The sequence below is a fragment of the Meriones unguiculatus genome, chromosome 8 (assembly GCF_030254825.1).
Source record: "Meriones unguiculatus strain TT.TT164.6M chromosome 8, Bangor_MerUng_6.1, whole genome shotgun sequence".
Lineage (NCBI taxonomy): Eukaryota > Metazoa > Chordata > Mammalia > Rodentia > Muridae > Meriones > Meriones unguiculatus.
The window spans coordinates 6325578-6353182 of record NC_083356.1 but is presented as its reverse complement, the minus strand read 5'-3'; the positions used below and the strand labels follow the sequence as shown (position 1 = coordinate 6353182).

The 27605-nt window shown below is 48.0% G+C and overlaps 1 protein-coding gene across 3 annotated transcripts in view; it reads right to left on the bottom strand.

Annotated features, from left to right (window-relative positions):
• The window catches only part of Slc38a1 (solute carrier family 38 member 1), a 64110-nt gene extending 50510 nt beyond the window's left edge, over positions 1-13600 (bottom strand). Inside the window, exon 1 of one of the 3 annotated variants that reach the window (XM_060388744.1) lies at positions 13427-13600. The gene's annotated coding sequence lies outside the window, so the exon portion shown is untranslated. Of the gene's footprint in view, positions 1-11420; positions 11556-12357; positions 12573-13426 lie in introns of those variants that run through there. The other 2 variants (XM_021632832.2, XM_021632833.2) reach the window with 2 other exon arrangements.
• Positions 13601-27605: the final 14005 nt, after the last annotated feature.

Below are 27605 nucleotides of genomic sequence, written 5' to 3'. Positions count from 1 at the left end.
TACACATGAGTGACACTAAACAGACACAGGAGGTTGTATTTATATTCGCATGTATGTGTATAAAGTAATAACTAAAGAGGTTATCATACATTTGAGGAGTAAGGGACAGGAGAGGAGTTCCAGGGAGAGAGGGTGGGGCGGAAATTACGTAAGTAACAATACTAACATAGGAAACTCTTAAAGAGTTTGATAAATGTAAAAAACCCACAAAACTGGAGTTTAGAGAAGTTAATACAAAGAAACAGATTTTCTATGGAGTACCACCTTGAGAACCTTTCCTGTCAGCTGATCCTGCATACCCCAGGATGACTGCAGCCTAGCTAAGGGAAAGCTGACATGTCACAGCTGGCACACACTGAGAAGCACGGACCCACAAACGTCCCCAGGATGGCAAGATCTGAGGGACAGTCTCTTTGCACATGGAAGCCACAACGATCCTTTCCCTCCAGGTCTAGAAGGAAAGCTTTCTGGAGTCAGGTGATCACACTCCCACACCATCAGCACGCCCTGCATCTCCGAGGCCAGGCCCCTCCCTCCTGCTGCTCTGGGCCCCTCTGGGAAGACAGGAAGCCCAGAGCAGGCAAGCGGGTCCAGCCGCTCTGATGATTAGGGGTCTTCACACCCAGCAACAGTCACCCTGTCTTTTCCTGTGCAGACTGAGTGCATTCAAGCAGCCGAACCCCTCTCACCTCTGAGCCTCCTTTAGTGAAAACTGGACCAGAGAGCAGGCTGGGTAACTTCTAGACTCATGACATTGACTCTTGCTTCTAAAACTGCCCCACAGGCGGCTGAGGTGAGAAAGGGGGGTGAAGTTTCTAATCTTGGTGAGGAGTTTTCCTCGCTCCAAAGTAGAAGGTAACAGGGTACCAGGTGGGGATTTTCTACGAACAGAAGAGGTCTGGAGTCTATGGTCTGAAGTTAACCTTTCGCATGCATCTGTGTGTGCATGTGCACATGACAGTGAGTGCATGCTCAAGTGAGTCTTCGTGTGTGTGTGTGTGTGTGTGTGTGTGTGTGTGTGGCTCACAACCACCTATAGTGAGATCTGGTGCCCTCTTGTGGTTCACAGGTGTACATGCAGATAGCACACTCACATACTTCAAATAAATACATAAATGAATAAAAAAAGAACTCTGGAGAAGAAACAGAAACGGTAGGAAAGTTCATCATAACCCCTCATCTCACTCAGGCTGAGCTTGGAAAATACTTCCTGCCCAAATGATCACTTACTTATTTAAGTACTAGATGATGATGGAAGTTTTAAAAACGTTGAAAATACCAAATTTCCAGGGACCTGAGACAGTGTTATAAGAAAGTTATTTGGACTGGACCATGAATCTTCATTTTTCTCTGAGAGTAACACACACTTGACAGAGAGGCTCTAGAACAAACAACAGAAATTCCACCACCTAAAAATAGGCCGCTGAGACTCCCTCACTTTCTCCTCCTCGTTTTCATTTCTTTTTTCTTTCTTGTCTCCTTTTCCACCCCCACAACTTCCCTTTTGGTTTAACACTGCAGAGCTAAGATTGTTTTTAACCTACTCTTTTCATTGAGCACCAGACTGTAAGGGCGCTAAAGGACAGAAATGTTTTTCTAAGCTGTTGGTCCTGGGGATATGGCTCAGGAGTAAATGATGAAGACCTGAGTTCGAATCCCCACGAAAAAGCTGCACACACTGTTTGTAACTGGAACCCCAGAGCTGGGGGTGGGACGGGGAGAAGTGGATCCCTGCAACAACCCAGCCAGCCAACCTGGTTGAACTGGTGAGTCCCAGGTTCAGTGAGAAAATCTGCCTCACGCACTAACGTGGAAAACAGATTGAGGAAAACACTCAAGGCTGAGCTTTGGCATCCACATGCATTCGAGTGAGAATTTGTGTACACACTTTTACAGGCCTTCGGACACAAGCACACAGACCATATGCAAATGCAAAACCAAAGGTCAGTTCCTCGCTAATCGTGCAGGCTTTGTGAGAAACAGCATCTTATAAATGGAGGAAAATGTGTCAAAGGTTTCTCTGTTCTCTCACAAGCAGTGAGCATCACTGTGGGCGAATCACTGTACGTTTTCCAGACTTTTCTATGGAGATAAGATACCTCATTCAAGCACCCCTTTAAAATCGCTGCCAAATAAAGGAAAGAAAATGTACATGTGCAAGAAAATGGGACTCATACATGCCTTAAAAGGTTTTCTTTGTGTGTTTTTAGGGTTTTGTTGATTTGCTTTGCAACAGTCAAATGCAGTCTGGGCTGCCTGCGCCTGACCTTGAATTTTGAAATCCTGCCTCTGCCTTCCACGTGCAGACATTACACATGTGCGTTATCATGCTTGGGTTTGACTTTTTAAAGTATACTGATTTCCATTTAAGGTCTACTCTATCACCCTGAGTACCATCAACTAACACACAGCTACATGATCTCGGCTACTGGGTGGCTAGCGGCTCGATGGCCCAGGGATGGGCACCCACACCATACCTGCCGATAGCCAGATGCTTGGCGCAGAGACGGACAGGGAGGGATGGGGCCTGAGCTGAGAATCTCAGTGGAAGTCACACACACCAGTCGACAGAGATAGGAAGAACAGGCTGGATTTAAGAAACAAGCAAACAAACAAAATCATAGTTTCCCAGAAAGATAAGCAATTATCAGCAATTAAGGCACTTGCACACTTGTGTAATCTGGAACTTGGGAGACACTAAGAAAGAAGGCTAGTGAGTGTGAGGCCAGTCTGAGCTACTACAGAGAGACAATCATTCAAAATAAATGGCGGGAGGGGTCATCAGGGTCTGAGGAGGTCACTTGGTCAGTACAGAGCATGCTGCATGAGCATGAGGATCCAAGTTCAGGTCCCCAGTGCCCGGGTCAAAGCCTGGCAGCTTCCCTGTGACCCCAGCATTGGGCCCAGAGGGAGGAAATGACTGGGGCTCGCTGGTACCCAGTTTAGTGGAAATAGTAAATTCTAGGTTCAGTGAGAGACCCTGTCTCAAAAAACAAGATGGTCCAAAGACAGGAAGTGGGTCAAACTAGTGGGTTAAGACACTTGGCATCAAAGCCTGATGACCCGAGTTCAAGGCTGGGGACCCACATGGTGGGTGGAGACAGCCAACTCCCACCAGCTGTCTCTGACATCTGTATGCTCGCTGTGGCATGTGTGGTGCACACACACACAGAGACACACACACACGTGCAAATGAACACGTACATTACTCTTTAAAAACTATAAAGTGGGAAATGAAAAAGCGCCCGAGGTAAACTTTCGGCTTCCACAGGCACGTACACATACCTGCACCTGCGCACGCGCGCACGCAATAACCAGACTATACGGTTAATGAAATAAAAAGCACCATACGACGATCTTAATGCTAACCTAACTGCAGTCTCCGCAGCTCACCGTCTAAGGCCTGCAAATCACAGCCTGCTCAGCACAGAACGCTTCCGATCCTTACCGTCGTCTGGCACTGTTCTTGAGGTACAGTTTAGCACAGCCCCAAACTGAAACACAAACCACTGTGTCACGTAGCAGGGGAGGGATCTACAGACAATCCTGTCTGGCTTTAAGTCGCCCCGAACCTGTTTAAGCAAGCAAGGCCATCCCATCCCATATAGGATGTTGGCATAGCAGGAGACATTTTGCACGAGGGGGATCAAACTAACAAAGACAAAATCCAGGAAGGTTTCAGAAATACATGTCTATACAGTATGTGTGAGGAAGAAATGAAGCGAGGAAAAAGAAAAGGGGAAAGAGATGAATCGGAGCCAGGGATCAGGACTTGAACTGCGTGTCTGAGACCTCGGAACGGGACGCTCCTCACAGTGCGGACAGTACTGATGCGCTTGCTGCAAACACTACGTGGTGGGTTGGCTAGCTTGGTGTTGCATGCGGTTGGGAGCTGCCACGTGGGTGCTGGTAACGGGACATGGGTCCTGTGGAAGTACAGCCAGTACTCTTGACTGCTAAGCTGTCTCTCCAGTCCTGCCGCTTTGTTGTTATTACGAAGAACCACTATGATCTCCCATGTTCTGGCTCAACTCCTGAATGGACCACAGCAGCCAAGTCAGCGGCGAGCTGGAGGAAGTGTTAGCAAAACAAAGAGGACAGGCCGAGAGCTAACAGATACATGAAAAGTGCTCAGCGCTGCTAGTTAGTAATCAGAGATGCAAATCAAAACCACAGGAAGCTACAACCTCACACCCATTTAGGGCGGTGCTCCACAAAAACTCAAGAGAGTCGGTGAGGGTATGGAGAAAGAGTGTCCTTGCACACTGTCGGTGGAAACTTACATTGCGATTCCTAAAGAAATTAAAAATAGAGCCACCATCTGACCCAGCAATCCCTCTTCTGGGCACACACCCAGAGGAAATGAAATCACCCCTTCTTGAGGATGTCTGTGCTCCCATGTTCACTGCAGCATCATTCTAACAGCCAGGACAAAACCCGGAACTGGGCACGGATGGTTGGATGTGGAAACAGTAAAACACACACCCACACACAAAGTGTAAACAGAACAAAGATCTACATATTAAGATGTGTACAGTACTTCAATTAAAAGCTTAATGTTGACAATTGAAAGATTTGAATCTTGGGAGCCCCCGGAGACAGAGAATAATGAAAATGGTCTTCGGTAGCAGAAGAGTGGGGTGACGGCTAGCAGATCGCAGGCCGTTTCCTCTTGTCTAAGGTCCCAGATCAGCCAATGCCAACAGCTGTAGCTTCACCAACACCATGTGCCCACGATCCCTTCTGGCATCCTGGCTTCCGCTCAGCACTCTCGGAACACCTGACCGTGTGTGCGCCTGTCCACAGCCTCTCTGTCCTCTCAAGTACCTGAGATACTTGCCCTCGTCTTCACGATCCCCTAACGCCATGACTGACCGGCAAACTCTGGCTCTACCATGAAGGCGCGCTGTGAGGCCAGGTGAAGTTCTCTCGCCTGGCTTCCCCATCCAGTACATGGGCTTCCACTATTACCCAGACACACAGTCCTCGCCTCAGGCGGAGTTTCTGCTGCTGTGATAAGACACCACGACTGAAAGCAACTCCAGGAGAAAAGCTTTTATTTCAGCGTACATGTCTTGATCACAATCCATCATGAAGGGAAGTCAGGACAGAAGCTCAAGACAGGAACCTAGAGGCAGGAACCGAAGCAGAAGCTGTGGAGGAAGGCTGCTCACTGGCTTGCTCTCTACTGCTTCCTCAGCCTGCTTTCTTACATAACCCAGGGCCTCCTGTCCAGCGGTGGCACTGGACAGTGGGCTGGGTCCTTCCACATCAATCATTAATCAAGAAAATGCTTGCTTAATTAATGGGTGGTGGCGCATGCCTTTAATACTAGCACTTGGGAGGAGGCAAGGGATGACGGATCTCTGTGAGTGTGAAGCCAGCCAGCCGGGTCTACAGAGCAAGTTCCAGGATAACCAATGCTATCACAGAGAAACTGTGTCTTAAAAAAAAAAAAACAAAAGGGGGGAAACAAAAGGAGAGAAAGAGAGGAAAAGAGAAAATGCTCAAAAGACCTGCCTGAATTCACTCCAGTGTCATGGAGGCCTTTTCTCAATTCAGACTCCGCTTCCCAGATGGCTACAGCTGTGCTGACATAAGCCGCTGGGCACAGTCATAAATGCCAGGGTTTAGCCACGCACCACAGCTACTAACGGTGCCTTCATAGTTCCCGGAAGCTAAAATGGCTCTCCTCATCAAGGCAACCGGCTTCCCTCAGCCTTCATTCTCTTTGACTCCTGATCTCTCAACTTGTCCCTCCCTACCTCCTTCTTACTTGCTTTTCAGCTGCATACTAGCTGCCTTCCCCTGTCTGTCCTAAGTGCAAGGGTGATCCTCTCACTTTGCTCTTCCAGTTCTGCACATCTTCCCACCGAGTATAAGGTTTCATCCCATAAGCATCTTTCAGAGCTCCTCTCCCAGGCTTTCATTTTAGACTAGAATTCCTTTGCTACACTGAAACATGGGATTGCCCTTCCAAATGCTCATGTCCCTCAACACAAAACATGGTTTGGTTTTGTTTTATTTGTAAGAGAGAATGAGCAGGAAGGAGAGCAGATCTATCCTTCCTGCTCAGAAATTTCCATACATTCTGTTTAAGTCTCTGGCTGCCTGCTAGACCTGTCCACTCGGATGTTTGCCTTCCCAACAGCCACCGAAGGTTGGAAGCTGAACACATCTGACTTCAGCCAAACTTCCAACCTAGCCAACACTTTAAAACAAGGTAGTGAAGCAGTCTCCAAGTCCTGCCAGTTTTCCTTCATATTGTCCCATTCCTTCCCTCCATCCTTTACAGTCTCACAACCCTAACTCTGCCATGCCACCTTCTCCACACCACTTTCGGAGTCCTCTGCTCTCCCAACTGTCTAAAGGAATTCTTCCGGAAAACATTTGCCTTGTATCTTTCTCTTCCAAAGGTGTGCAAGGGTGACGAAGCTCCTGCTGGTCCTGTCCGCCCTCCCCCACTTTCCATCCCACCGGTGCAGGCTGAACATGACCTTATTTTCAATCCTGTGTTGTTTGCTGTTTCTAAGAACCTCAAGCCAACTTCTTCCATTAAAACCTTTCCTAGTGACCATCAGTGGTTATTTATTTGTGATGATTTCACACATACCTGTTATGCAGACTACCTGGCTTAGGCCAAGGACTCAGATATTCTAATAATGTTTGTTTGTTTGTTTGTTTTGCAATTTCAGTTTTATAGGAGAGAGGTTACCAAGGTAACACAGACTTCATAGGTACACAGCAGAGCAGACATTGGTTAACACTCGAGATGATGGAAGTTTCTCTAAAGCTAGGTCTGCAGACACACACACACAATTTCTCGAGAATGGAGAAATAGAAACGGGAGTCTGAGCAGCACTGATAGCCCTGTTTCAGCTTCACGGACTTGCACACAATTTCCTTTAGGTTGAACCTGGTTGAGGCGGGTATGGAAATACATCTAAAAGGCCAGCATCATTGCAGGTATTTTGATCATATCCTGCCATGGCCCTGGAATGTTTAAGATCCTCTGTATGGTTCCTAAGAGTTCAGAGAAGGAAGAGCATCAACACTGTCTGTCTCAATTGGGGGCAGTTTTGCCCATCAGGAGATATTTAGCCAAGTAAATCTAGAGACATTCTGGCTATCACATATGAGGGGTCATTACAGGCCTCTGGTAGGCAAGGCTAAAAGTGGCACTAAACCTACAAATCGAGGGGGTGGAATCTGGCTCAAAATGGCAGCTCGCTGATAGAGTGGCGCTCACCCAGGGCAAGCACCAGCAGTTGCTGGGGACATGGCGGCTAGCCACTGAATTCTAGAACCGACTACCCATAGCCCATCCTACCCTCCATGTCCGATATCTGCTCCACTGCATGACTGTTCTGGTCCCTACAGTATCACCCACGTTTCTGCTTTCCATATGCCCAGGCTATGATATCTATGAATTAATATCCACATTTACGTGTTCCAAGATGACACTGATTTCTGTGAGATAGGAACTTCAGAAGCCAAGTTATACAGCTTTGGATGTAAGAAAACAGATGCTATACTACTGTTAAACAAAAATGATAAAAATAAACACTTAAAGGTTAATTTAATGAGAACAGTGAGTGCACTGGTGTGAATATTAATACGGCTAAAACGATCATTATCTGTGAGTGGATTTCTAGAATCACTACAAACGTAAGGAGTCAAAAACAACTTTGAACACTCTGTACTAAGAGCAGTGGGCAGTAATTCTGCTGTATTTAACCCCTAGCTGAGCTGACAGTCAAGTCCTAACAAAATGCCCTAGGAAGAACACAAATATACTGGGATTAAAAGCGCCAGAGCTTGGCATGTGAAAAGCAGACCACTTAAACAAGGGGATCTTTAAATTTGTACCTCAATTTGAGAAGAGAAGAAAGTCCCAAAGAGACTTTGTCATTCAAAAATCACAGGATGGCACAGAAATCAAATAATTCCTCTTTCCTGCCTGGGTCTCTGGAGGTTGAATGAACTGATGCCCTCTCATGCTCTCTCCTTTCAACTAAGCAGATGTCCCTATGGGCACACCTTCTCAGCAGCTGACTCAAGACCAGGAGTTGTCCTTCTAACTGGACATGGGCCCACCCAGGAAACTTAAAATCAGAGATAAAGAGTGACCTCGTGCACCAAGGGTCTAGGATGGGATCCAACGATGCCTACTTTAAACGCTTTCCAAAGGACTTTAGTGAGGAGCCAGCCCTAAGATCTACAGATTGCGATTAAAGGCTCAGATCAAATGCAGCTAGTGTCTCTAGGCAGGCAGGACGGATGAGCAACACAGCACAGGCTCACAGACCTGGAGAACACGGGTCTTACTCAGATCCCTCCAACCAGCAGAAGGAATAAACCCAATAAGGACTTTGTTTTGTTTGAGATGGGGTCTCACCGCGTAGCCTTGGGTGGCCCAGAATCAACTATGTAAGCCAGGCTGGCCTTGAACTCACTGTCTCTAGAGTTCTGGAACTAAGGGCATGCACTACCACACCCACCGACATTTTTTTAAAGGAATTCTAGAAAGTCGTGTGTGAGGTGACATCCTAATTTCTATCCAGCAGTTAACTCCGAATATTTTTTAAAAGAAAAGTGTAACTCACACAAAACGTGCTCGTGCTCACAAGCTCACTCAGACCCTAGGTAGCAGTTTGCAATCACAACATGGACAAGGACAACTTACGGCCCACTTTCCTCAGCTCTGCCCTTTCCCATCGGCCCCTCTTCCTTCCCGACCTCGGCCTCCGCCTACCCCTTTCCTTTTCCTCTCCAGCCTCCTTCGTCGCTGCAGTAGATGGAAACCGAGGGCCTCACATTACATCTTCATGTGATCCTGGCTGCCTCACGGGGAGGGCCTCCAGGCCTGGGAAAATACAGGCCACACGTTGTAACCCGAGGCCACGGCCCCATGACGCCAGCCAACTGGACAGTTTAGTAAGATGGAAGGGAAAAGTCAGTCAAGCTCAAAGCTTCAGGTTGCTAAGCTTCCGTCAGGCCACGCAGGCGCCCTCGGTTAATCTCTGATGCTCTGCGTGCTCTGCCTTAAGTCTAAACCACAACGGAATCACCTGCCACTGTTTTGTCTGCTTGGAGCTCTGTGTCCTTCTCATTCTCCTGTCTGATCTATCTAAATCTTTTCTTGGGAGATGGAATCTGTAAACTGGCAGACACAAGTAGAGCCTGCTGGGGACCCGGGCTGAGGATCACTAAAAAGATCTTCTCCAAGCCTGCCATTGGCAGTGAGCTTAGCCTGTGGCATACTGGCTAGCCCAGACTTGTTCAAAGACTCTCCCGACTGGCTCTCATCCCTCTTCCCAGCTCTGGATGGAGAGGGTGAAGCCGCTACCTATTGACTGAGCTGCCCACAGGTCACCACAACCTAACTGGATGGGCGTCTCTCACTTGGCCATCCCCCGCCCCCCAATGCTACCCATGCGTCTCAGTAACCCAACTCTTGGCTGGAAACCCATTATAACCAGAAAAAACAACAGCCAAGCCATCAAATTGTACAGACGAGAACGTGAGTAACCTCACATCCACCATCTTAATTAAATTTCTAGGATAACTCAATAACCATCATCATTTAATAAGTGGGGTGGGGGAAGGGAGATCCTGAAGCTCAGAGAAATCCAACAGTTTGCCGGGTGTGCGGATCTGATCTGCAGGCTAAGCCTCACCATCTATGTCCTGCCACGTGGAGTCAGAATGACACCGAGAGTGAAACATCTTATGAAAATGCCACACAAGGTGGCACTAAGTCAGTCCGTACTTCTAAGGGGCAGAAGAACAGCGCCTGAGCGAGGCTGTCGAAAATACACAAGACTTCAGTAGACGGCCTAGTCTGGGGGCCACATAACCACTAACTAAGGTGGGGGTGGGGGGCAGTCTGCAGTGTGCCCTGGGAGAAAGAGATTGTCACTTGGGGGAGAGATGGAAAGAGGTGGGGAGTCAGACTGAGGGTTCTGGGTACCTGGCAAAGGAATTCAGACTGTTTGTGGGCAAGTGGAAACTCACTGGGGAGCGAGGACTTACAATAAAATATAAACTGTTTAAAAAACAATAAAACGTAAGACTGGAGGATGTGCGCAGACTGAGCCAGGGCGGCAGCATTTAACTCGGGAGGGAACAACTGGGCCGCTGTTACGCTGGCTCCTAAGCATGCCTGCATCTTCCTCCCACACCCATGGACAATTTGGGGCACTCCCCACCCCACAATTCCCACACGAAAGCAATCTACCCGATGGGTTTGCACATTTGGCGATGCAGACAAGAGGACAAGGAGGGGCATTATCAATGGCCCCGATGGCTGCTCAAAGTGGGGACTGTGGTAAGAGGAAGCAGAGCTGAGCATAAGGACTGCAATGTTGCAAACTTCAGGGAAGAGGTCAGATGGATGGGATACGGGAAAGAAGAGAGGATCAACAGTATGGCGAAAGGCTGGGTAAACTGCCAAGGTCACAGTCCAGCAAGAACTGAGCAACTCCTGTCCCACCCCCCCACACACACTAGAGGAGGAAAGCGGGAGCACAGTGGCAGGCGCCAAGCCTCTCAGGTCTGCTGCCCCCTCCTTCACGGATTCATGAAGCAAGGTTAAAAAAAAAAAAAAAAAACTAAAGTACACGAGCAGCAAAAGTTTAAAGATTCAAAGTATCCTTAAGTCTACTTTCTGTATCTGCTGAATTACAGTGGTGGGGGGCGGGAAGTGCTGTTTCTTCTGACAGTCTTCCCCCAATTATTCCGATAACCGAGTCTTCTCATTAAGAAAGACAGGCACTTGCCACCCCACACACAGCCCCTCCTAACGGGTCGCCCTATCTCAGGCAGCCTCCGCTCTCATGTGACTCTGTCTCATTTCTTCACGGCCTGAGCACCTGGCATTTCTGTATGCGTTCATCCGTAGTGTGTTTCCCGGTGAGAATGGACATGGAGCCAGGCCCCGGTCTGATGAGTCGCTGCCTGCTACACAACCACTCCCTAATAATTCAACACCTAGTTTAAAAGAAAATTTCTAAGGTCCTGTTAAGATTAAAACCTCAATCAAACTAGGCCGCTTTTCCGTTGCTTTCGGCCACACACTGAGAACTAAGTAACTGAACAGCAAAGTCAATTAAGGGAGAGGTTAGGAGGCCGTACCAGATCGGCGGCGGGACTTGCCAGCTTCCCGCCGGCTGAGTTATGTGACAATGAGGCCAGCCAGCTCAGGTTTTATTTCCGCCGTCCTTCTGACGTCAGAAAAAGCACGAGTTGCAGTACTGTTTCTTCTATCAAGGTGACAAACTACAGCCTCGCTGGCTCTGCGTTCTGCAAACCACACATTTATCCTCCCCCTCCCTATTATATTCTTTTTAAGCATGAAAGGAAAAAAACCAACCAAACAAACAAACCGTGCCGAGCTGTCAAATCTAGCGAATGCGTACCGTTCCCCAGCAGTGGGTCCTTTCCTCTCCCGCGTACCACACCTTCTCTCCCGTCTCAGATCAGGGCGCGATCCCCAAGCCGGCGTGCTCTCCACTGATGGAACAGGCCAGCGAAAGCCCGGGTCCACGCCGCAGAGCGAGACACAAAGGGCTGGAGGAAGCGCCAGCTTCCCCGGCCGGAGGCAGCTCGTGAAAGGCGGTCCACGGCGTGACGCGCTTACCGCGAAATTCCTTTTGCCGCCATAGGCACTCGTGTCTGGCGCGAGCACCGTCGGGCCTGGCACCGGGCGGCGGGAGATGCCCCGGGAACCGAGCGCCGATCGCGGCGGCCCCCTCCTCCTCCCCGCGAGCAGCCGGCCAGTTCTGCAAAAGCCCTTTGCCGCAGCGTTTCGGGCCAGGTGCGGGGGAGGGGAGGCCGGGGCGCAGGGCTCCGTGCGCAAGCGGTGGCCTTTTGTTCTCCCGCCCCACCGGACCCCGCTCTCGAGAAGGAAGTAGCCTATCACGGGCTCCTCGCTCCGGAGAGAGCCTCCGGGGCGGGAGAGTCGGGTGACTCACTGCCAGCATCCTCCCGCTAATCCGAGCGGAGACAGGGGCCGAACCCGCGGAGGCGCGGGCAGGCAACGTGCACCTGTTTACGGCGCCCGGAGGCTCCGCCGCCCCGCCGGTCCCCAACGTGCACACCGACTCGCTCCTCGGTGTACCCTTCCCTCCCTCCCATCGCACGCTCGGTCCCCAAACCTCGAAAAAAATGGAACCGCGCTCCGCCGCCATGAAAACAGGTCCCGAAAGTGAGGCGCGGTCCCGCCGCGGTGAGACCCGGTGGGGCGCCCCGCGTCCGGGCAAGGGCCCCGGCACGAGGCTAGCCCGGAGTTACCGCCTCCCCTCCAGCCCCGAACTCCCCTTCCCTCCAGGCCGCCGCTCCCTCCGCCGCGCTCACCTCGAGAAATAACCAAGGGGAGAGGCGCCGCCGAAGTGTCCGCCCTCCCGGGCCGTCCGCGGCGGCGCGACGTCCTTTGTGTCAAGGTCTGGCTGGGGAGAGGTGGCCCCTCGTCAGCGGGGCTGGGCGGGGAGGATCCGCGTGGCGGGTTTCGGAGGAAGGTGAGGGCCGGGTTGCCGGCGACCTTCAGGCGGAGTGGCGTGGCCGCGGCTCTCCTCCTCCTCCTCCTCCTCTCCTCCTCCTCCTCCCGGGGCTGGTTGCATCAGAGTCCCCCCTCCCCCGCGCACTCTGCCCGCCAGCCTCGCACTTGCATCCGCGCGGCCGGCCGGCGCGGAGGGGCTGCGGCGGGGCGCGGCAGTCCGGGGTTCGGGAGCGCGGGGCCTCCTCACAGCGCCGGTCCCTCCGCGGCCGGCGGCGCCTCCGCCGAGCCCAGCCGCGCGCGGCCGAGCGCCGCCGAGGGGCCCATGCCGCCGGCCGCCGCGCCTTCCGGCCTCCGGCCCCGGCCGGCCCGAGCGCCCGGCCACGCGGCGGGAGGAGGCTCCGGCGGGGCCGGGGCCGCGGGGGCCGCCCGGGCGCACGGAGGCTGCGCGCCGCCCGGCACCTGCCCGCGCCCGCCCGGCTCCCGGGGGGCCCAGCCGCCGCGCCCGCGCCCCGGGGGGCTCGCTCGGCCGGGGGGCGGCAGGGGGCTCTCCCCCGGGGGACGCCGCGGCCTCCGCGGAGGGAGTTGCATTGTGGGAAGGGCGTAGCGTGAGCCGGCGGCCCCGCGACCCCCCGCACACCTTCGGAGACCCCGCGGCCCGGGCCTCGGCGCCTCCCCTCTCCCACCGCGACGCCTGCAGCCCTCCCCGGGCCACGCTGGGGACCCCTGGGGCTCCGAGGGTGACGGTAACCCGAGGGGTCTGCACCAATGGCCCCGCTGCCCCGGCCACGTGACCCCCCCCCCCCCGGTGTGCCGGGGCAGGGGAGCGGGTGGTCCCCCCTGCCCCGCTCTTTGTCCCGCTGGAGCCCCTCCACTGCCGAGGCGCTGCCGCGGTCGGCTTCTCCTTAAGATGGCGCCGGGAAATCCCACCTGCGCGTCAGCCGAGGAGGACCACCGCCGCCTCGGAGCCTGCAGGGCGCGGGCCCCTCTCCCGGGCTGGCTCCTGTTACCGGTCTGGTCGGAGAGTCACCCACCAGTGCGACTATTGAGATATTTTTTTTAACCAAGGACAAGCTTTTATTTCAGATACCGGCGCCGGGTCGGGATTCCCTAATGCAGCACCCAGCCACCTCAGCCACGGGTTTATAAGGCAGAGAATACAAAGTCACAGTTCGTCCCCATCCAAGGGCGTTTACAGAAGTCGAACAACAAAAACCCTTAGCAGCCCGTAACATTTGCAGCCCTAATTGCTCTAATTTTGCCTTATAGTTCTAGTTCTCTCTCTCTTCTCTCTCCTCTCTCCTCTCTCCTCTCTCCTCTCTCCTCTCTCCTCTCTCCTCTCTCCTCTCTCCTCTCTCCTCTCTCCTCTCTCCTCTCTCCTCTCTCCTCTCTCCTCTCTCCTCTCTCCTCTCTCCTCTCTCCTCTCTCTCTCTCTCTCTCTCTCTCTCTTTGATTTTCGAGACAGGATTTCTCTGTGTAACAGAGCCATGGCTGTCCTGGCCTCCCTGTGTGGACCAGGCTGACCTCTAAGTCAAGATCCGCCTGCCTCTGCCTCCCCGCTGCTGGGATTAAAGACTTGCGCCGCCATGCTTATCGCTTTATAGTCATCTTAAGCAAAGAGAGTTCAAACATAAAGTTAGCCATCAACATAATGTTAGCCATCACCGCTTCTAACAGCTCCGTCTTCCTGTTCCATCAAAACAAGAAGCGGCGGTGAATCATAATTCAAAAAATGAGTCTACCTGGAGCCTTTCAAGAGGCTGAGTAATGTAATGCTGTTTTGCAAATTTGCTGGTTACAGATTTTTTTCAGTCTCCGCTGGGAAAGTGAGGGGACAACCAAGATTTAAGCTCTTTAGTGACTAAAATTCTTCCTTCCAATGGCAGTAAATGGTTGTGGTTAAACACAGGCTTCCAAAGAAACGTGGGAGGGAGGCGTGTTCTTGAGTTATGCCTGAAAACCAAAAGGTCACGGCAAACAGAAGGGCAGCCTCGCCCGGTACAGGGCAGTTTCTTCCTCAGACATAGCGTCTTTTCCCTGTGCCACTTTTGTCCAGTTGCTGCTTTCTGAAGGTTTACACCAAAAAGTCCGTTCTTTTTACCTTTCTTCCTAAAGGAAGTTGAAATTAATGATTTCGTTCTAACTTTGACTAAGTTAGACTGAACAGGTAAACTGAACCACAGCTCAATAAGCCCAGTTGAAATGTTGCTAAAGGAAGGTGTATACTCCTCCGTGTGCCAGAGGGCGTGACCCCATGACTTTTTAGCTCAGGTTTTACCTTAACTTGCCAGCCCCTGTACACAGAGAGACTAGTTAGCCAGCGCTGTTAGGAACCCAGCTCATTCCGTTCACCAGCTTCTGTGCTGAGTGAGCGCTTTATGTAGTTTCACAGTTTATCCTTTATATAAAGAGGAGCCCAGATACAGGGAGGTGAAATTGGTAATATTGACAAAAGTACAGGAAATGGGGTGGGGAAGGGATTCCCACTCACAGCTGAGTCATAGCCCATCAGCAGTCTGTAGGAACACAGAGGAATCAGTTACGGGTCTTCACCTCTCCCAGCCATCTTAGCTGACACCTGCACCTGGGGGTGGGGGCATTTGTATCATTGCTTCAGAGCAGACTGTTGGGAGACATCCCGGACTACAGCAGAGGCAGTGTTTAAAAAGCTCCTGGAAACAGGCCATGGTGGCGCTCGCTTGTAATCCCAGGCAGAGGCAGGCAGATCCCCGTGAGTTTTGAGGACAGCCTGGTCTACAAAGCGAGTCCAGGACAGCCAGGGCTACACAGAGAAACCTGTCTTCAAAAAACAAAATAAAAATAAATAAGTGTCTGGAGCCTCCAGAACTGTTTGTAGGGGAAACATCCCTTTTGGAGTATTTTCAGGAGGTCAGCCAGTAAGCTCAACTGCTGGGGTCTTCAAATGATGCCTCCCCATCCACCATGTGCTCACTAAGAAACCAGCAGCAGATTAAGGGGTTTACATATAGTTTTTCATTTAATCCCTCAGAACATTCTGGAACAGGGCATGCTGCCCTAATCCCCAGTTGAAGGGTTAAGGAATTCACCCAAGATCACACAACTACAATCGGCAGATCTAAGTCTTAAACCCAGACACAGTTCCCCGTGTCTGGCTCTAAGAGGCTCTTAGATTCTGGGACAGCCTCTTTAAAGAACTAGCAGGGTCCAGGCCATTGCATTTCAGACGGGAGCCTCTGTGTCCCATCTTTCTAGGCTCTGGGGGTCTGTCCTGCATTAGATTTATGAGCCCTGCTGTTAGGATCTAACTTATTTACCTGCCATTCCCAATTGAGCATACTGTCCAAAATGGTACTGAGGTAGTTAGAACACAGTGGCAGATTTTACCAAACTGCCCTAAGGGACAGAAAATAGAATTTCTTTGAAAAGACTAATTTTAGCTTCAAATGGAAACAACAACAACAAGACCAGGATATTGAAATTATTCTGAACAATGAAAGAACTGGTGGGGAATCACCATCCCCAATTTTAAGTTGTTGTTGGCCTACAAACAGACACATTGGTAAATGGAATTGAATTGAAGATCCAGACAAATCCACACACCTATGGACCCCTGACTTTTGACAAAGAAGCAAAAATTACACATGGGAAATACACACACAGCATCTACAACAAACGGTACTGGTCAAACTGTTTGAGTGCATATAGAAGAATACAAATAGGTTTGTACTTATCACCTCGCACAAAACCCAACACCAAATAGACCAAGGACCTTCCTCTAAGGCCAAATACACTGAATCTGATAGAAGAGAAAGTGAGAAGCAGGCTTGAACTCACTAGCCCATGAGGAGACTTTCTGAACGGGACACTGGTTGCCCAGGCACTAAGAACAGGTGATACATGGGACCTCATGAAGCTAAAAAGCTCTGTAAAGTGAAGTACACCCTCATTTGGACAAATAAGCTACAGAACGGGAAGAGATCTTTATCATTTACAATTACACATAAAACAGTTAATATATAACATGTATAAGGAACTAAAAAAGATAAAGAAAAAACCTGGATATCAAGAAAAACAACTCGGTTAAAAAACTAAAAAAGGGAGTATAAAATTAAACAGAGAGCTCTCAAAAAAAAATACAAATGATGATGAGAAACACTTAAGGAAATGCTCAACATCCTAAGTTATCAGGGAAATGCAAATTAAAACTACTTTGAGATTTTATTTCTCACTAGTCAGAATGGCTAAGATGAATAAAACAAATGACCTCTCTTGATGAGGAAAGGGGAGCACCTATTCATTGCTGATGTGAGTGCGAACTTGTACAGCCACTCTGAAGATCAGTGTGGCAGCTCCTCCTCAAAAGCCATCTCTACCACTATTGAGCAGTTCCCAAAGGACTCTGCATCCTAATATGGAGACACTTGGTCAGCCATGTCCATTGCTGCTATATTCATAATAACCTGGATGTCCATCAACAGGTGAGTGAATAATGAAATTGATACCTTTACACAATGAAAATTTAAATGTGTATGTGTTAACCTTTAAGCCTTTGATAGGCACACTGCCATCTGTAGATCCACAGAGGTTAGGGAGTAAGTAAAAGATTAGGAGAAGTGGGAAGGACCTCCCAAGGAAGGAGAAATAGTGTGTGTAGCTTTGAAGAAACTGCAATAGGAGCATTAAATGAAGAGGGGGAGGGAGGACATTAAGGGAGGGAATACAGACAGGGCAGACTAAAACTGGGGGCCATCTGAGGGGTCATATGGAGGCCTCATGCAGTAGGTTTTATCCTTGATTACTTGAGTCATACTTCCTTGCCTGGTGAATTCTTTTTACTGTCCCGATGCTCTTTGGATCTCATCTCTATCTGACAATTTTTGGACCATAGAATTTAGTGAAGAAGAGACAGCAGAGGGTAAAATTGCAGGGAGAGGGATCCCCCATTGCCATGGCCTTTTTTTCTGTAGAGCCTTGTGTGACCTAGCTCCCTTGGGGTGCAGATAGCGGATAGTGTGGGCAACCGTCCATTCTTCCGGCACGGTGACAAACACTTGCCCACCCCAGGCTTATAAGTGGCTCTGGCAAGCAGTCATGAGTCCCCACTGACCCCTGACAGAATTTAAACTGCAATTACATCGTAAGCCACTTAGGGCTCAGCTTTGTGAGATCTCTTGTCTGTTTTTGTTTAACTCTTACAGCAGATAGAGGTGAGATTCTCAGTCCTTATGGCTGCGTGGTAATATGGCCTCTCAATTGCTCAAATTAACTGAATGATGAGTCCCAGGAGCTCGGTGTCTAATTATGACCTGCACTGCAGGTCAGTGTGAATGCTAGCTAACTCCCTAGCTCCTTGCAAAATGGGGTAGTGGGACCACCCTGGAGATCACATGATTCAGTGTCTACAAAGCACGTAAGTATACTAACTTAGTGTAATAAGTGATCAATGTATGGCTTTTGCCGTTATTTAGTACACTTTGCAGAAATAAACAGAGGAAATGAATTTCCGGCACATGAATGTGTGGGCACAAAGTGTTCTATCTATTGTCATTTCAATCGTATTCATCGCACAGTAGGTGAGAAGGCTGTTAAATTGTCATTTCAGTTCAGATTCCTCCCTCTGTGACGATGAGAGGGGGTATTAAGGAATATCCGGGCCTTCCCTTCAGCATGAAAGCTTATCTTCAAGTTCAGATGTACGGATGATGTAAGACTTGAACAGTAGAAACAGTCCCTGATTGAATGTACCGCACACCCTTACAGATGCTGCTGTGGTAAATTCACGCAACTTGTGTGTGTGTGTGTGTGTGAGAGAGAGAAAGTAAATGTAAATATGAACTCTGGGCCATCCTCGTTTCTCCAAGTTGGCTTTTCTGTTTGTCTGAGACACAGTTTCTCTGTGTCTCCCTGGCTGTTCTGGAACTCAGGGATCCACTGCGTCTGCCTCCCTAGTGCCGGGGGATTAAAGGCTTCTGCCACCACAGACTAGGTACCCCCTCCCCCCCATTTTGTTGCTTGGCCCCACAACATACCATCCTTGGGAGCTTTCGAAAGTTACTTGATTTCTCTGTGTCTTGGTTTTCTCTTATTTAAAAAGGAAATATTAGCTACTGTGTTAGTCAGCTTTTGTCACTGTGATAAAATACCTGAGAAAAACAGCCTAAAGGAAGAAAGATTCGCTTTGGTTCATGATTTCAGAAGTTTCAGTCCTAGAAATACTTGCTAACATACATATGTCTGTCTCGGTAGCTCACAGTGTATATTAAGTACTTGATAAATAATAATTCTTGTTGGAAAACAAGTTGAACAAAAGTAGAAGCCTAGATGGCATGTGTTTCTCTTCTAGGTTTCTGGATCCTGGGAATGGTACAGACACATTCTCAATGGCACAAAAGTTAAGAAGACGGGCTTTGGAACGAACCAAATAAAAGTAAAATGCACGTTTGAAAAATATCCTTCCAATGCCAGAATAAGAAATGTGTAAGTGACACTCAAATTGAAGTACTCAGGTACCTGGCCTAGGGAGAGAGCCACACCTTCCGGAAGCACTTAGAGACGCTTAGAGAACCAGGATGCAAACTGTTTGCTCTTAGTTTTAACCCAGCATGGTCCCTCCTACTTACCAGGATGAGATTCTAAAGGTAATGTGGCATGGAGAAGAGATCTTCATCTTTCTCCACGTGTGCGTAAAGAGAATGAAAGTGAAAGTGATGGTGGGGGAGCGAAAGACTTCCAGAGAGGTCACTATGCAGTTAAGACATCTTGAACCAAACAGGGTGAAAAGCTGAGAGTGTCTAGAACCAATCACAACCACACAGCCTGGGTTTTCAGGACAGGGCGCTCTGGGACATCACAGGACGCTGCTGGTGTGTATTGCCTGGATCCGGTGCTGTGTGGAGCTAAGGTCTTGCTGCACAGAATTTTCCGTTGGAAGGGCAGCTTTGGGAATGGCCGCTTTTGTCTTGTCTCTTCTGTTGTCTTTCTACCGCTGACTGTATTTCAGGGGAGGAATACTATTTATAACTTGTATAGAGTAACTATATGAAAAAATGAGCTTCTGTTCTAAACGATTGTCCACAAAATTAAAAACACACACACACACACAATGTAATGCTCAGTGTGCTTGATTTTTATATTTGAGGCATAAAAGACTATTTCAGAATCACAAAGAAGGCAATTTTAATGAGAAAGATTTAAAACTGACGGTCTTCCAGACTTCTATACTGGCAGCTATTTATACACATATACTCAGTTCTGAAATAAGCTGTTCCAAGTTTTCATTCAAATATAACATGCTAAAATAGAATTCATTGTTCCTTCCCTCCATCCAGACTCTCTTCTCCAATAAACCTCATCTTGGGAAATGACACCACCTGGTCCCCAGCAGAGGGACCTTGGCTCATCCCCTTCACGCTTCTCATCTCATTAATTCACCCTTTCAACTAGCATTTACCAAATGCCAGGTGTCCTGTGACTTTCTCACAGAGCTCAGAGTTGAGCAGAGAAATTAACATTGCTCAGACAACCCCACCCATGAATGCACAAATGACAGGAGGAGAGAAAAGCCCTGAAGAGCGGAGAGACAAGCCCTGACCCAGGGCGCAGAGGAGGCTCCCCGGGGACATGACCCTTGTTTTGATTCCACTCTTCCTACGCTGAGGACCAGCGGCTCCTCTCAAGCGTGTGTTTTTGAAGGAATGCTGCCAATGCTGTCATTCCACCCCCAAGATAGCTTTGGCTTGTGTTCCTTCGTGACAGCCCTTGATGGTGTCTTGACATCGTCTTGACAACTGTGAGCAAGCAACTCTAGCAACCCAGTCTTTGGCAAACTCCCTGCAAATAGCACGCATCACACGCTCCTCCCTGGAAGCATCTTGTTTGCATCTATTCATGCTAATGTGTACATGTATATATAGCGACGATGATGTATTCATATTTCTAGTTATCATCCATATATTCAACATTTGTAAAAGTTAAAAAAAGTTCAAGGGCTATGGCCTTACACTTGGGATTTATTTGTTGGAAACATTTTACATGAACACTTCCATATTTTAATAATTGTTATCCAGAGTTTAGCATTTTTTTTGGGGGGGAGATTTGATTCAACATGTCATGTAACCTTGTCACAAAGCCAGACATAAGTCTAGTTCTATATCTTGCTCACTTAGATTCCGGGACGTCATGGCTGCTGCAGCTGGAAAGAGATGTCCCAACAACACTTGGGCCCAAGGAAGACCATGTGCCATAGCTTTGAGATCCCGAATGGAGATGCCATTTCTCCACACTTCTACTAGTTTAGGAAGATATCTATTTATTGTTAGTCCACAAATACAGGCTTAGATGAGGGGAATTTTAAGGAGAATCTTGCTTCCTGATTCCGAGTTTGTTCTAGCAGATTTCTGGCTGAGTTTGAGGGAACGGACAGCGTCTTATCTCACAGGCCCCACGCTGGGGCCACCAAAGAGCTCCTGTGGGGAGTGCTAGCCAACTCTGCTGGCCTTTATTTCCTTAACGCCATGCCACCGTTCAAAGCGAGATTTACTCGGCGCAATGGTAAAGATCTGGTTGCCCACCTTGGGAGGAGGCAAAAGTCCACAAATCAGATAGTCTAATTTATAAAAGCACTCACCCCATACAAAGACACCCAATCAGCACCTCTAACCATGGTGAACAGGCATAAGCCAATAAAAGTGCCTTTTCATCCCTTACTCCTTCCTCAAGGCACCTCGAGTGTTCTAAGGGACAGGGGCCATGTATGGGGACAAGGGAGGACGGCCACCAAGCTCGTCATGTAGAGTCCTCCTGTATTGTCCTTGTAGCACGCCTCTCGGCTCTTCCTTAGCATCCCACGAAGTCCTTTGAACTAGACTCTATCTCCTCAACTCTTGGCCCCCACAGCAGCTTATCAACGGGTAAGCCTCAACTAGGCTGTGTACTTCCAGAGGAGCTTAGGAAATGGTAGCTGAACGGACGAGTGATTGACTGACTTCACAGCTACATAGCTCCAATTAGTTTATATGTATTAATGTTTCATGTCTTTCAAGAGACAATGTGTAAAAACACACCAGCTATCAAATTTACATTGATCTAAATTCCAGTTTGGAAATCTACATAGGCAAATCAACAAGCTATTTTTCACACTGTAATTATTATTATTTATTTTGGACCCTATGTGACTAAAAAGTTTTTAAGCATCAAAAGGTACCTGTTATATGTTATGCTATTTTTAATAAGAAAGCTCAGATTGTGTTTAAAAAGGAATATATGTAGTTTACCAGTCTTCAGGTCTGTGTATATTTCCTGTAAATTCAGAGCTTTAAACCAGGAGGTGGTGACACACTCCTTTAGTCCTAGCACTCGGGGGCAGAGGCAGAGTTCGAAGCCAGCCTGGTCTCTAGAGAGAGACAGAGAAACCCTGTCTCAAATAACGGAAGGAAGGAAGGGAAGGGTGCTCTACCATCTAACAGTCACTTCTAATGAAAAGTATGGCTGTTTTTCTCCCAGAATTTTCTAGGTTGATCCCAGCGTTCTCCAAGTCACACTCTCAGTGTGAAATGAATGCTTGTATGTGGAGTCTAATTAATGGTTGTGCTTTAGAAGACCTGCTGCATGCTAATATTCTGCCCTTTCTGCTCGCTGTTACACGTGCTTAGCGTTTAGACAAAGTCCTGTGGTCCAGGTACAAACCGCTTAGCAAATACCGATTTCATAATGAGCTCAACAGCCTGCTCCCGTGTAAAGTCTTTTTATCTTAACACAGAAATGTGTCTGTTTCTCTTTCTCTGTGTTAGACGGGGACAGACTGTCAGAGACCTGCCATTTGACCCCTCAACGCTGGTATCCTTGGTTTGTGAATTTTCTCTAATGTCCTTTTTGTGCACCATCGTCACTTGCCCCTTATCTCAAAGGGGCACTCCATTTGCATTCATTTTCTTAGTGTGTGCATGTGCCACATTTGTGCATGCCAGGGAAGGCCAGAAGAGGGCATCAGATCCCTGGAGCCGGAGTTTATGTGTGCTTCTGAGCTGCTCAGTGTGGGGGCTGAGGATCAAGCTCAGACCCTCTGCAGCAGCAGAATCACTCTTAACCACTGAGCCATCCCTCTAGCTCCTGCATTCATCTTTTTCTTTGTTCTTTTGTTTCTCCATCTGTAGCCTCTCCTCTGCTGGATGTGAATGAAGTACTCACATCTTTCATCATTAAAGAAAGGAAAAAGGAGACAGGAAGAAGAGGAAGCTGCCTTAGTTTTTGCACTCCCTTTCTTCTGCTGAAGAGCCAATTCTCAGAGAAAAACCAGTGACACCTGCTTCTGGTTCGTTACCTCCCATTTCATTATTTAAGCATGCATTTACTTACACAGCTTCTTCACTGTAGACAGAAAATGTGGAAATGCATTAAAACGTAATAGAGAAAACCAAACTATCAAAACCTCATGGCCCATACAATAACTACTGCTGATATTTACTTATTTTGCACACTTGCTTACTTTTTTACTCTAAAAATAGCATCCAGTTTTTTACGTAATATCAAATGATGATCATTTCCCTATGTAACTGAAACTTCCATCGCCAGCACTTATGAGGTAGAGGCAGGGAGAACATGAATTTGAGGCCAGCCTGGGCTACATAGTCAAACCTCAACTTAATATTCCTCAAAAATATAGCTGTTAATGGCTGCTCACTTTGTTTTATAATAACTCTTATAAACATAAGACTTTCACTTGTTTGTTTGTGTGTGTGTGTGTGTGTGTGTGTGTACGATTCTCTAAAAGTAGAATTTCCAGGTAAAATAAAGGATTATTTTTAAATGTTTGATATATTTTTTCTGGGAAGAATTTGCTAAAATCCTCACTCGTAACAGAGGAAGATGCTGTGGAACTGAATTGTGAGAATTCTAAATTTGCATTGTGAATATTCTAAATTTGCTCATTTTCATTAACTTAGTACTTGAAAGTGTTTTGACATTTAATTTTCATTTGTTTTGTTGTCGGCTTTCTTGAACTTAAAAAAAAAATGTGGCCTTTTAGATGTTATATTAATTATAGCTTCAAGTGCTTTGCTCAATTTTCCTTTGTTGAAAAAATTCCACCCATGTATATTTTCCTTTTTTATGCTCAAAATTTTGAAGGTGGACGAGGGTTTTTGTTTGTTCTGCTTTTCGTGGGGTGGGGGGAGTTTCGAGGCCAGGCCTGGCTGCCTTTGACCTCCTCCTCCTGCCTCCACCTCTGCATGCTGAAACTGTATGGCGTGGCGTGGTTTGGATGTGGAATGTGCTGTGGCGTTCTCATGTTGGGCCCACAGCTGCTGTCTCTGTTTGGCAAGGGTGGGGGACCTTGCTGGAGGAAGTGAGAGACTGGGGTCAGGCCTGGAGGCCACTTCCTGTTCCCGGCTTTTGGCCTGCAGACGGTATAAGGCTTTGTCTTCCTGCCACCGTACCTGCCCGCCAACGTCAGGTCTCCCATCCTATTTGAACCCAAAGAAACCTCTTCTCCCTTAGAAACGAGGTTTACATATTTTATGTCAATCAACCGTTGACATTTTTCTCAGACTTACAGTTCCTTTCTGCTTTCAAACCAGCATGATATTCATCAGAAGCTGGATTTAGGTTTGTTTGTTTGTTTTTCTTTCTTTAATTTTTATTGTGTGTGAGTGTTTTGCCTGCATCTGTATCTGTGCAGTGTGCATGCGTGGTACCCTTGAGGGCCAGTAGAGGGCACCATAGATTCCCCGCTGGAACTGGAGTCTCTGGGTGCTGGGGATGAACCGGGGTCCTGTGGAAAAGAAGGCAGGGCTCTTACCTGCTGAGCCGTCTCTCCGGCGCCTTGTCGTTGCTTATTTTACTGGATTATGTTTGCTTTTGAGACCATTCTCCTGCTACAGTAAAGGGGATTGAATGAGAATCCCCCTTAGGCTCAGGTACCGGAACATTTGGCTCCTAACTGTTTGGGGACGTTTATGATATGTGGCCTGGCCGCCGGCGGCAGCATGACACTGGAGGTGGACTCCGAGAGTTTGTAACCTTGACCTTACTTCCAGCATGCCTTCTTTGCTACCTGCTTGCTGCTAAACATGCGATCCCTCGGCCTCCTGCTAGTGCTGGCGAGCCCTTCACTGACTGCCACGCCCACCGCTAGCCGCCTTGATGGGCTGAGACAGCCTGTAAGCCAAAAAAAAACTTTGAGTTGAGGGGTATTTAAGACAACATTGAAAAGAAGAAAAAGCTATTAGCTCAAGCTCTGGCTTCAGCTTAGGCTTCAGCTCCTCAGCTCCCTGGCTTTTTTTGGGCCTTGAGCTAGCAAGCCTTTGGCCTTGGGTGTTTTGGCCTTTTCCTCCTGGGCTGTCAGTTGAGCTGGTGAGTCTTTGAGGTTTTTTTTGTTTTTTTTTTTTTTTTCCATCCAGACCTGAGCTGAGAAGAAAGGTCAGCTGGTTACTTTCTCTGCCTCTCTGATCTAGCAGGTTTTCACCCCAGCATCTGGCTCCTGAGAATTTACTGGTAAAATAGAACAGTTGGGATTTTCCTTCTTTTAAACAACAGTCAGCCTCCTAGGTACTAGGACTATAGAAATAGACTACCTTGCTTGGCTTCGTTTATTTAATTCTTGACACGAGTCAGTAACAGTTAAGACTCTACGTCAATCTCTTCCAAGCCGTTCTTTAAGGACCAGTGGTAGAACCGCTCTTGCCCCTGGGTGGTGGCCCTCTTTACAACATTGTTACTTTTAAAAGGGTTCTGCTCAGGATCCAACTCCCGCCCACTGGCATCTAACCTTATACTACCTACACTAGCTTATTTGTTATGCCTTTGTTACAAGTTTTAGCATCAACTAAGGCATATTTGTTTGTCTCCCCTATTCTTCTCTGTTTATTATTCCAGGTAAATTTAGAATCATTACTAAGCCAGTACAACAAAAACACTAGAATTGAACTTTTGTTATGCCTGTAAACCAATTTAAACACATACACAAAACATTTACAAAAAACAAAACAAAACAAAAACAAACCACATAAAACATTCTAAAATTTTCTTTACCAGAAATGTAGTTGCCTTCTATCTGTTTTTCTAAAAGCACAAACTTTGCTAATAGATTCATGGAGCTAAATTAAATGTAACCCACTTCTGAATGGTCTCAGATATCAATTCATCCGAAACTAATTTATAAAAAAAGTCACTGTACCCAAAATCCTGATTGCGCTAAGTGTAAGATCAACCGTCTATACTTGCACAGCCTTTCGTTACGGCCATTTTCAGGAGGTGGCGTTTCTCCACCAAGCATGCCTCCCTGTGAATCCTTCTAAGCTAATTTAACATCTACAGCTGTGACATTCTGACTCCATGAGGAGCACCAAAGTCATAACCCGTGTTTATTAAGTGACATATTACAAACATCCAAAAAAAAATCAACCAATTAAGTGTCTGTTACAAGTCGAGTTCCTCGGGAAATAGTTCTGAAGCAAGATATAGCGAGCGAAGAGTCCGTGAGAAAGTGGTCTCGAGATCCAACCATGAGAAAAGCAAGTTTGAGAAAGAGGAGAAAGCTGGGTTCTGTTGCCACCTGAGCAAAGCCCTCAACCATGCCATGGGGAGCCACATGAGGTCTTAGCTTAGAGATCTCCTGAGCTAGGACGAGGGGGTGCACAGTTTACTCCCGTATCACCCTATCATTGGATGCAGGTTGCCAAGGTGGGGGACCTGGGAGAGTGAGCCACTTGTGGAAGCAGACAGGAAATGTGACCTGCTGTCTGCAGCTAGGCCAGACACTGTTCTAAAGGGGACACAGGCACAGAGTCATAGTATCCAGTACACCATGTACTGAAAATGAGCCTTCAAACACCATCAGCGTGTATTCAGCGAGTCTTTGCAGAAGCATACAGAACCACCAAGACAATTGCTCTAAAAAACTTAATGCTCTGTAACAGGAGGAAATAAAGAAGAGGTTCTAAGATTCTCATTATTCTGGTTTGGCTAATCTGATGGATTGAAAAACTATAATAGAAAAATAAAATAAAATTTCATCTTCTTCATTTTGGTGTATACCAGCATTTATCTGGTGCCTTCGGAGGCTGGAAGAGGATGTTACCTGGAGGTGAGGCTGTGACTCACCGTGTGGGTGCTGGGAACCGAACCTGGGTCCTCTGCAAGAGCAGCCAGTGCTCTTAACCATTGAACTATCTCCAACCCCGAACCTCACGGTATTTGCTGAAATAGTACAATAGAAAAGAACACAAGAGGCTGGCAGTTCCAGCACGTGCTTAGCATTCACAAGGACGTGAAAAGGAAAGAGGGAGAGGAGCAAAGAGTAAGGAAGGGGAGAGGAGAGGAGAGAAAAGGAGGCTTGAGACACCCAGGCGCCGGACACAGAACAACAGTAGATGATGAGTCTTCCATTAAGAAAAAAAAAGCGTTTTTTCCTCTTTCTGAAGCTGATTTGGGGCAAATGAGAGTGAACAAGCAGGGCCTGGAGGAGAAAAGGTTGAGGGGGCAGTGTGCTGGGGAAGGCGCCATCTGTGGCTGGGTCCTGTGGATGGGTTACTTGCTTTGCCCTCACAGCAGTCTGTGAGATGGAGCGGGATTCGAGGGCCAGAGTGGGGAGCCAACCCAGTGCCTGCCTGTCTTACAGATATTAGAGGGAGACTAAGCCAAAGCATCCATAAGTCATCTTCCTAGAACATTCAGTCTTGTCATTCCTCCCTTAAATGCACATTCAGAGTTCCTATCAGATGCTTCACAGGAGAGGAGCAAAGTACAGTTTCACTTACAAGTTGAGTCAAATTGTAGGACACCAAGAGAATAAGCTCGTGGGTCCCCTTAATTGCCCGGGCATTAACTGTGCTGTCTCACCCAGATAAGAACAGCAAAGCAACTGAAACGCCCCTGCCTGCCTGCTCGTGTGGCCTACAGCGTGCCAAGCCAGCGTTCAAAAGATGTGCAAGGCTTCGGCTGTGCTCTCGGGTGCAGTTTTGGAGATAAAAGCGGGGTACATCCGAATGAACAGGAGACCCGCTTTTTTTTTAAATAAAGGAGGCTACATAAACTTGTGGGATGTAAAGAGAATAAAAATTCCGGCTAATAGGGTCCATCTTCAATTGTTTGTTGCCATCAAAGGCTTAAGTTAGTCACTCAGTGTCGGGCA